Below are 11592 nucleotides of genomic sequence, written 5' to 3'. Positions count from 1 at the left end.
ACCTTGTTCACCTTGTTCTTTTATTAAACAAACTAAATAGCCTTATGTTATTTATCTTATTTACATTACGGCATGTCATTTCTGTCTCTATGCTATGGTCGCGCACTCTGTATCGCGCACAGCGGAGTTCCGCCCCGATGCGTGGTGACGCTTCCGGTGATATTAACGTCTGCCGTCTCACTAAATGAGGACATAAATACATGAATAACATCTCCAGAACTGCTCTGAGAGTCACTTCATGAGCATTTGACCATTTCATTTGAGTAAAACTATCCTCATATCTGATAGGCCTATATCATATACACACTGAAATGTAAAGGTAAAAGTTTGATTTAACTTGAAGACATTGCAGCAGAAATATATTATGAGAGTCACTTCATGAGCATTTGACCATTTCATTTGAGTAAAACTATCCTCATATCTGATAGGCCTATATCATATACACACTGAAATGTAAAGGTAAAAGTTTGATTTAACTTGAAGACATTGCAGCAGAAATATATTAGCCTACTATTGTTCAGTAGAATGTACGTAATAGGCTACTACTACTACAAAAATTATTAAAACCTTATTTTTAAGGAATAATCATACAACATTTCTTCAATGTTTTAATTGTAATATTAAATCCCCTTTATTTTCCAAAAAATAAAATTTGTTTAATTTTCATTAATTAAAAGATTAATTAAATGAATGTTTTATGCCTTAAAAATGTAAATACACAACACAGAATTTCTGAGGGGAAAAAATAATAAGGCTATTGTAAGAATAAATGAACTTGTTTTTATGCTTTAAAATAATCAGACATGCTAAAACACAGAATTTGGTAACAATAAAACATAAGGTTGGAAAAAAAAAACTATTTTGGGCCCTAAACATGTAATTTTTGTTAAACTTTTAATGAATTGATGTTAAACTGTTTAAGTTTCATGATTTTAATGAATTAGACATGCCTTTTGTTAAATCCCCCGCCCCCCAAAGCCGTAAACCTAGGGGAAAAACTGCACACACATACAATTTTACATTTTCAATATATATTCTTCTTAAAAAAGAATTTACAGCAAAGAATTCCTTAGATATCTACTGGAACAATAACTTGAAACTCTACAGTTCTATATATTCAACCGTTTTAATAGAAAATAATGACACTGGTGCAAAACTTTGCCCACTTCATTTTAAACTCAACCTCCCAGAAGACCTTAGCAACTGCATAACAACTACCTAGCAACCAACTTAGCATTGTGGCAGTGAGTTCTGCAGAATTTTTTATTTTAAAGATATAGAAGAAAACATGTCACAATTTAATAAGCAAACCTGTTTCTGCGGTACTCTTTCCTGTCAGCACTTTATGGCTTGGATACTATTAGCGCAGACTTTTTGACTTAACGTTTGCATGAAAAAGAAAAAAGGGAGAACCAATAACGCAGCAAATTAAAAACTGCCTAATACCTTGTGGTATTCAGAGCAAGGAAGAAATCTCCAATCCTGAGTCATAAGACACTGTAATCTATTCGGTTAAAGCGCTTGACATTTCAGTGACATTTTCACTTGGTCTCCACCCAACGGTGGTCAGCAGAGAGATGAAAGAACGCATTCACCGGTCACCTGTGAAAGACCACTCCAAAATCTCTCTACTTCATCAAATCCTACAGCAGACGTCCAACTTACTTCTACCACCATCCCAAAGCACATCACGGCAAACCAGACAGCCAAAATTCCTTATTTGCATCTTCAAAGGACGCAAAAGACACGTTCCAGAGCTGCTATTTTGGTCTGGACATTTTTTCCACAAACGGTTCATAAGATCATATCTAACTTTTAACCCGTAAAACAAACAAACTAGCTATACAACAGAAAAGCTTGAAAATGCACTTACAGCATGTAAAGTGATCCAAAACTTAAGGATTATTTAGATGTCAGATTTAACATCCAAATTTATGCTTAATTTTTGATGTCTTTTACCTGATCCAGCTAATTTTGTGCTGCAAAAGAAAACACCATCATCAAAAGGCATCATATTGCACTGACTCATCTGTTACTGCGATAAATATCCAATACGTGTGACATTTACAGCTTTGAGGTCAGTGACATGTTCAAACTGTAGCTAACAAGGTATCGAAAAGGTCATGTTTGGGTTTGCTGGTTCCTGCTAAGTAATCACATGTTTGTGAAGAGCTTTGCATTGACATCTTTTCCCAGATCTCTTCCTGATGAGTATCTTTTAAAGTCTATTCAATCATTATTTATTCACCTTTATGCCGTTCAAAACCCATAAAACTTCAGTTTTTTGTGGAACACAAAAGGAAATTCTGAAGACTGTGACGATCACTCTTTCACATGCCGTTACAATGAACAAGGACAGAGCTTGTTTAAAAAAATGACACAAAAGCAGAATAAAATAGTTCATACGACTCATGCAAAATATTCAAAGTCTTCAGAAGCCAATTTTGTAGGAAACAGACTACAATTTAATTTGATAATCACAGCGAACAATTCACAAAGTCAGCCAATTGAACTGCTTCTTGAACCAATCATATAGATTACAGGTTCCGTTCAAAAGTTTGGGGGTCAGTAAGATTTTTAAATGTTTTTGAAAAAAGGCTCTTATGTTCACCAAGACATTGAACATTAGAAATGTTTTTTCTATCACCTTTGATCAAATTAATGCATTATTGAATAAAATTATTTAACAAAAAAAAAATCTGTATAGTGTATGGGCCAGTAAACAACTCCCTAGTGACCATACAGAACACATTAGCAACCATTTTTGAAAAAGAGTTTTGCGCAGCATTTACTCACAGTAGCATAAAGATAACTGTACCAGATCTGCTACATACTTGCAACACAACTCAGCTTGAACTGTTAAGTAGTCTATCTGATGTGGGCTCTTTCCTGTGTGCATGTGTGCAGACATTTGCAGTAAGCTCCATCTACTCTAAATGTAGCTGAAATGCAAAGTACAAGGCTGGTGCACAACAAGTCCTGACTGGGTAATTAAAGAGCTGAGAAGAAAAAAGGCAAAACAGACTGACTGGAAACCACTACCAGCCCTTGAAGAAACATCTGTGTTGAAGGAAAACAAGGTAATTATATGGAAAGAGGGAGGAACTGCTAAAGTATTTTCCCTTTAGAGAGAGAAGCTTTGTCTGCCACTGCAGCATCCTTCTGTCCAAAAAGACCACAATAGTGGAAGACCACAACCAGACCTCTCAATACACACGTTCTGCACGTATTTCACATTTGGCTTTCGGGATCTTTCTTTTACCTCGTTTTGCTCATCTTGGTGAAAAATGTTACATCTCTTTAACAAATTTGCTTGTTTTTTTTAATCCGGTTCACTACCGTTGACAGGAACTCAACATTTCAGCACTTCCGGACACAAACTTTCCTGTAGACGAGGCCATTATCTTCAAAGTCAGAGTAATCCCCCTGCAACGACCAGACTCCATTTTTCATTGTGAACGTGAGGCAAAGGAAAAACCAAATATACACAAACACGCCCTACAGCAAACTTGCTTTTTCTTCTTTACTGTAATACATGATATGCCAAGATATGAAGCCTACAGGTAGAGAATGAGTGCTGGATGACCCAGCTCTACTTAACCTATAACAACTAGAGAAATATTTGTGTTGACAGATACCTGGATTTAAGGATATCACTGACAGACAGACAAATGTGCAATTCAAAAGAAACTGGTGAAGAAATGTTTGATTTGTGCACAAAACATACTCTACATAAAAACAGAGGCATTGTGAAATGCAGAAATTCAGAACTCAACATAAGTTGCATTCTCAGCATTACCACAAGAGGTGCCATAGAAGCCATTGGCGTAAACTGTCTTCATTTAAATTTCTCTTTCAGGAGAGCATTTCCCAACAGCATCATCAAGCTATGTTCACAAGTTTGTTGTTACCAACAAACAACCCCGAAACCAACAAACATTCGCAAACAGCATCGCATAGCTTTGTGGTTGGAACTACAGTCTCAACCTATGGTAAGAAGCATATTTTCTTGTTGTTTATGAAATGTGGATGTAAATAGATTAGCAAAATGAGCAAAATAAGCGAGTTAATAAGCATTACTTATTTACAAATAAGCATCTATGTTTTTCATTGAATTGGTCTGTAATCTGGTTACGTAACTCCGTTACTTGCAATGCGTTACCCCAACACTGTGTGTGTGTGTGTGTGTGTGTGTGTGTGTATATATATATATATACACGTTTTTGGTTTGTCCAGAGAATGAAAGTGCCATTTTTGAAGAGTGTGCATGCGCTGTATTAATCAGTATAGTGTAAGAGGGAATGTGAGATTGAATGAACATTTGCAAATAAAGTACAACAATGGATAACAAAAATAGAAAAGTATTCCTCAAATGCTGTTCATTATTTATAGCAATAATCTGACAGAAGTTATTACTCCACCACTTGCGTAATTTCATTAATGACAGTTCGAAATCATTGAAACAATGTGGTTTTTGACAACACACTGTCTGAAAAAGTGTGATCTCAACAACTGCAAAACCTGGTCTATAAACCAGGCAAACACTAAAAGACACCCAGTAACTCACCTTTCTGGCAATGGTTCGAGGTCCAGCATCTGTAATTGTCATTGTCGTTGAAGTTCGTCTTGATACACAGAGGGTTGTCCTCCATGATTCCAGGGCAAACATCTCCGCACTCCTTGGACTGCTTATTTCCAGCAATGAAATTGTTAAATTCAGCATGCATAATGAGAGACCAGTCAACAGAATCCAGGTAGCAGAGCTCTGGATTCTTCTCGATTCGTATCGCACCCCGCGTGATGTTCCGCAGGTTGTAAAGGCCGATGTCCTTCAGGCTGGTTAACTCAAATATAACCAGGGCGTAGTTGTAGAACAAGTTACGGCCCCGGATCACGGCGAGGTTTGGAAAGAGGGTGCTGAGGCTGTCCAGCCCGGATACACGGAAGAGGAGAAGGTAATCCGTAATCATGGTCAGTTTGGGGAAACTGAGGGTGCGGAAGACCTCCTGATTGTTATTGTTTTTGCTTCCAATGAGAAGGATCTGCAGGTATCCCTCAACCACCGTACAGTTCTCCAGCCGCTTGAAATTACTGATGTCATTGCCAATGTCAATGCCTGGACCACAGACTGGAAGGAGGAAAAGAGAAATTACCAGATGCAGATTGTAATATTCAACAGTCACAGGCAGCAAGAGATAATTCTAAAAATAAATTGACTTTGAATATTTGAATGAATAGTTTGATTCATGGTAACGTAACAATCTTGAGACTAAAATAAAGTGCAGGTGACTCTTTTCTGTTATGGATCTTAGTCATGGGTAGACATATTTAATTTGATGCGCATGTGAGGGAAATTTGTACAGTCATTGAACAGAGTCAGACTGTACAAGTTTCCCTCACATACGCATCAAATTAGTTGTACTTGTGTCTTAAATAGTCAGAATGTCCAAAAATGTACGTATTCATGTGTCGTTCCAAACCTGTATGACTTTCATTCTTCAGTGGAACACATAAGAAGATATTTTGAATGTCTCAGTGTGTTTTTGTGTCCATACAATGAAATTCAATGGGGTCCAATGTTGTTTGTGTTCAAAAGGTGATATTTTCAATGTCTCCGTGCGTTTGATTTTTGGACCATACAACAAAATTCAATGGGGTTCAATGTGGTTTGGACCCCAACGTTCTTCAAAATATCTTCTTTTGTGTTCCACTGAGGGAAAAAAATGAATATGGGTTTGAACAACTTAATTTGTCAATTCGGATGACCGAATTTACCAAAGCATTTACACAACTATATAGAACGAACACTAAAACAAAACACAAATCCAATGATTTAGGCCAATAAAATGAACACGATGACCATTTACTGACTGTCAACCAAAGCAGACATGTGAAAAGTTTCAACCAACTGCAGTTTTTCTTCTGCCAGTGACACAGTGCCCCGAGAGAGCTTTTATAAGACGGATTATTGTGTTATTAAACAGGTATCCGGAGACGGCCATTTCTGCTTTCACTTACCACCCATTAAGTTGTTTATTTTTCACAGCGCGATTTGCCCACAAGCTAATCACAAAGAAAGATCCTAAAACATTTAGGCCGAGCTGAAAAATGAATCCTGGAAAATGCAGTAAGATAATTATAGAGCTCTTGAATTATAGATCCTAAATTAAATTTTAAAAGATAACATTACCTAAAAGTTCATAACCCTTTAAACCTTATATAACACTCTCAGAGGGAAAAGGCCCACTCCTTCCTCTTGAAGGTAATCTTTTCTTTTAAAGCCACCCTTAAATTCTGATTTTAACAAGTATGCATTGGTGTAGGGCTGGCCTGCTGATTACAGAACCGGCATTACTATCAAAATGCGCATGACAATCGCATTCGATTAATCGTGCAGCCCTACATTGGTGTATTATATCCATTATGCTAGAAAATATAATTAAACGATGGCAAAAACAAGCATCTTTCACCGCCCTGGAAGACAGACAGCACCCAGCCTGTCTGCGGACTCTTAACATTTTCACACTGCTGAGTAAACAGTGCTATCTTTATTGCTTTGATGGCGCTCCAAATCTCATGTTTACATTTGATAACCCAATTCCAGCCTGTTATTGCAAACTCTCGTAGGTAGCAAAGTGGAGGCATTTGGAAATTAGGTCATAAACTGATGTCATTGTTTAGAAATGAAGCAGAAAAAAAAAAAAAAAACTTAACCCAAGCCAGTAAATCCTAACACTTCAGATTCTACCAAAAAAAAAAATAAAGATTGCAACAGAACGCGTTCACATAAAAGCAGAACCACAAAACAAGACAACCTCATATTTTTGCTAGCAAAGTCAGACAGTACTTTGATAGTTGCCTCAACTCATCATTTCAATGTTGAAATCAAAGGTTTGCAAGCATCTTGAATGCATTCAAAATATATAAATACATTTCTATTTTTTACATTTTTATGTCCCTGTAAAACATGTCTTAATGTACTTGAAAAAATATTTAAACTCAAGCATTAAAATGTAAAAAAAAAAAAAACGAAATCATACGAGTTAAATCACAATATCAAATATGGGTTGAATTTTTAATATTTACTACAAAATTGGCTTTATAAAAATATTAATGGGGTTTCTTCATATTTATCTTTCTACAGACTAAGCATATTGGGAATATTGTTTTACTTCGGAATCAATTAGGCTAATACATTTTCATCAGGACCACTTTTAAGGCTTTTGTAAAATCCCTTTGACTAAACAAGTTTTTTTCTGACATAATCTTCCAAGAAGTGACAATTTTTAGAACCAAAACAACAGCACAAACATTAATATTAATGCATCATTTGATGAATTACGTGATGTTTTGGAACTCTAAAGCATTCCATGCTGTTAGATAAAATTACAGATTGCTATTAAAATGTTGATTCAAAATTAATTTCAAACCGACAAGTGAATGTAAGCTAACACTCAACAAGAATCACCCTATAATGATAAACACACAAACTGCTTTAAGTCAACCAAAGGAGGCAGATCAACAAATAAGCCAGTGGTTTGATCTCAAGATAAGTCAACCAGTTAACCCCAGTCACATTTATGCCCCACTGTGAATCTTTAACTATCCTGTGCCAAGCGAGACAGGTTATACTTAGGATTTCCACTGAGAATGCCCTGCAACTGCCGGGGTTAACAGTAAAACCCAATTACACAGACTTCACAAACTCCTCACTCTTCCAATCAACAGAACCCAGTCTGTTTTGCTAGAGCGGGTGTTTTTTCGTGTTCTATTTTAAAACCACAGATCTTTCCTCTCTCTCTTGATGAATCGGATGAATCGGGGGGTCTTATTTGCAGTTTACTTGGAAATTTTGTGGTGGTCAAACATGAAGGGAAGCAAAAATTGCTTCTTTTTTGTGAGAACTTACAGGGTTATTGATTTTAAAGGAGGCAGAATAATGAACACTGAATATCTTACATGTTTTTCACAAATGTATGGGCCAATTTAGGATTGTTTAAGAACACAGGGCAGTTTTGCATAGAAAAACAAAGGCAATTTGCATTGCCCATGTGGGTTAAACTAATATTAATAATGACTCATTTCCAGTACGTTTGACCATAAGAATCCATGCAAACCCAACAAAACACCAACAACATGTGACACACAATAACAAGTAAACAAGCATGCCCTGTCATACTGAGCACGTCAGTGTTATTCCAACATGTCGTCATCTAAAATCACTTTTGTTTACTGGCAACCACCTCATAGCATCCCAACATATCCTACGAACCTAACAGCGACCAGCCCGTCCCTGATAGCAATCTCGCTAACTGTAATCACACTTATCAATACGATCTGTCAGTTATGTTAACCAAAGAAAACAAATAATAATCTTTCCAGCCTTCAGTGTCAAAGTGAAACAGATTGATCAAATCTATGATGGATTTAAATTAAAGAGCTGCGAGACTAGTGAAGACTACTTCTCATGGTCTCAAGGAATGAGTCAAAACATTACCAAAGCTTTAAAAACCAGAACCTGAAATACACATTGAGTTTTAAACGCTCATGTCCAGTGAGCACTTTGTATGAAATAGCCTAAGAATTATTAACGTTTCAAGGACTGGCAGACAGGTTTGAATAGGGATAAGCAACACTAATGCTTTTAATATCTAGTCGTCTATTAAAAATCCTGTTGGTTTGTCACTTAAATTAACCAGATAGTGTCACCAAAATCTCCCATGCTGCTAACATGGTGGTGATAACTCAAATTTGACTTAGATACCTCTGCTAAACGTAGATATGTACCTACAGGTGCACATAATGGCACTTGTGAACACAATTACAACCACACTAGATACCAACAGTAGCATTATTTAATAGATACAGTGGTAAAATACCTCTGAAATTACTATTAGAAATGGCTTTGGCTTTGCATAGCCAAAACACTCAACAGACACTCCTGTTACGCATAATATGTGTGTGTTTCCATTTCTTTTGTTTAAAGAAACATTTAAAGGGAATGAAAGCAGGAAAAACATGCAATTAAAATAAAAGTAAAAACAGTTGGTCTGGATTTTGAGCCAGTTTACTTTCCACACATCGCAAATGAAAGCTTAAACCACTCTGAAAGAAAAATTCAAGTGAAGGCTACTTAGACCAGCAACACCTATGATGATCTAATCCAAATGCATCCATATCACTAGAATAACTTACTTTCTCCATGACAAAGTGTAGAGAGGACCAGGACCAGACCACAAAACAAGGTCCAATATCGCCTCTGTCTGCTAGACCTCATTCCTGTACAAAAACAAGGCCAGCAAAAATAAAGTAATTAAAAGTATAACAAAACAACTGAGACAGCTCAACCCTTCAAAGTGGATGATGCTTGACTCTTGAAGTCTTCTCAGCACAAAAATATCATCAAAGTTGGTTATGGAGGGGGTTAAAAAAACAAAAGATAGATACACAGCAGCTGGAAATAATCAAACAAAGCCAATTTCGTCCATCTTCATTGTGTTTTTGCTGGGATAAATTACCCTCCAGACACCCCAGCGAGATTATCCAGCAGCCCCAGCCCGCTCTGCCCTCACCATGAGGCGGATTCACCCGCACTGAACCTCGCGCTGCTCAAACGTGTTTAATATTATTTTTGACAGCTTTTCCTCATCGATATATGTGAAAACAACCCAGAAAAACACGTAACGGCTTGATAATCCGCAGTTCCGTGCCCCATGTCGTGGGAAAATTTGGAAAACGCGTTGTTGTAGGAATCCTCGCAGGCTGGTTTTAGCAGTAGTCCAGTGAAACCCGCTTAAATCCGCTGGCTACAACAGTCTGGACGACTGTGCGTATGTGTGTGTGATCTTCACCAGCTGCAAGATGCCTAGTACTTCTCACCCAGCGTTTTTAAAGGCCTAAAAAGCGGCGGAGAATCTCAGAAAGATGCCAAATAACATCCGTCCAGGCTTTAAAATGGTCTCTCTCTGCCTCCCACCATCTCCAGTCTGAGATTTCAGACCTTGATTTTTCCCTTCAAGACGCGGGCAATGGAGGACTCAGATTATGTGTGAAGGATCGGGTCTGCGTTCATTTAGGAGATGTGAAGGATGCAGAGTAGATCCTCTAGTCTCTCTCCGTTGAATTGACGCTGTAAACAAGGCTCGATCTCTCACACACACTCATGCCGCTCACACACATAGTAGGTTAACGTTACGTTGGATAAAGGTATGAGGGAAAAACCGGACTGGACGCATACACGTACACACACACACACACACACACGGAAAAGGATTGGGATCTGATTTTGGAGGTTGCCAAGACTGGTGAAAACACTTGAGTGCTACTGGCTGTGTCTCAGTAGGACATAGCGCTTCATAACAGCGCGCTGCACTCTTGTCAAGTGAAATATTTATTCAGGCTATTTATTATTTATTGCAATTATAGTCACATTCGGCTTTGAAGCAAATTTTTTTTACTAATAAGTTTCTAGTAAATTTCACAAATAATTAGCCTACAAAGAAATGGCAAATAACACATTGGATTAAACAAAGAATTTTGACAAGTATTTTCTTGTACTTCAATAATCATTGTTTTATTTACAACTGTGAAAAATATTTTTTACAGCATATGCCCAATTAAATAAAACAAAATTACTATTGCATTTCTATAATACATATCACAATTTCATACAATGTATGGTTACATTCTTACAAAAAATGGCATTCTAATCAGAAGGGGAAAAAAAAGATATTTATTGTGAAAAGATATACTTTTTGTAGCCTATATATTTATAACTTTGTTTGATTATTCATTTAAACTACATTCACACATAATAAAAATATCTTAATGTATTTTTCTACAAGAGAAAAAAATTATAAAAAGTTTTAATTTTTACATTTATTTATTTGTTTATCTATTTTACATTCACACAGAATAACATCAAATGTTCGTGTATTTTTCCTACAATTTCTCAAACACAGTAAACACAGTTTTTGGTTTTTGTTTGTTTGGTCAGGTCTCTTTTGGGAATCAGATGCAGCACTTGTAATTTAGTCTCACTGTAATTTTGCCTCACAAAGCACACACTGTTCTGCTGGTGGGAAACACTCATGCAATATGATGACATATTGATAATATGATTGGTTTCATCCATAATTAGTGCAAACTCATATAGCATGATTTTGCATTACCAAATATATTATATAAAATAGTAATATGATGTCAATTATTTAAAAAAAATTAGATTAAAAAAAAAGAAACTTTATAATACAATTGATTCTCTCTTAATAGTGAAGTGAAGTGACGTGACATGTGGCCAAGTATGGTGACCCATACTCGGAATTAGTGCTCTGCATTTAACCCATCCAAATGCGCACACACACAGCAGTGAACACACACACACCGTGAACACACACCCCCGGAGCAGTGGGCAGCCATTTATGCTGCAGCGCCCGGGGAGCAGTTGGGGGTTCGGTGCCTTGCTCAAGGGCACCTCAGTCGTGGTATTGAAGGTGGGAGAGAGCGCTGTACATTCACTCCACCCACCTACAATCCCTGCCGGTACGAGACTCGAACCCGCAACCTTTGGGTTACGAGTCCGACTCTCTAACC

General features: G+C 37.0%; 1 pseudogene; it reads right to left on the bottom strand.

The window, feature by feature from the left end:
* LOC107662301 (insulin-like growth factor 1 receptor) overlaps positions 1 to 10184 on the bottom strand; it is a 118348-nt pseudogene extending 108164 nt beyond the window's left edge.
* Between the last annotated feature and the right edge of the window lie 1408 nt (positions 10185 to 11592).

This window comes from Sinocyclocheilus anshuiensis, unplaced genomic scaffold (genome assembly GCF_001515605.1).
Source record: "Sinocyclocheilus anshuiensis isolate Anshui unplaced genomic scaffold, SAMN03320099.WGS_v1.1 scaffold579, whole genome shotgun sequence".
NCBI classification, from domain to species: domain Eukaryota; kingdom Metazoa; phylum Chordata; class Actinopteri; order Cypriniformes; family Cyprinidae; genus Sinocyclocheilus; species Sinocyclocheilus anshuiensis.
This window is presented reverse-complemented; position numbering and strand designations above follow the sequence as displayed.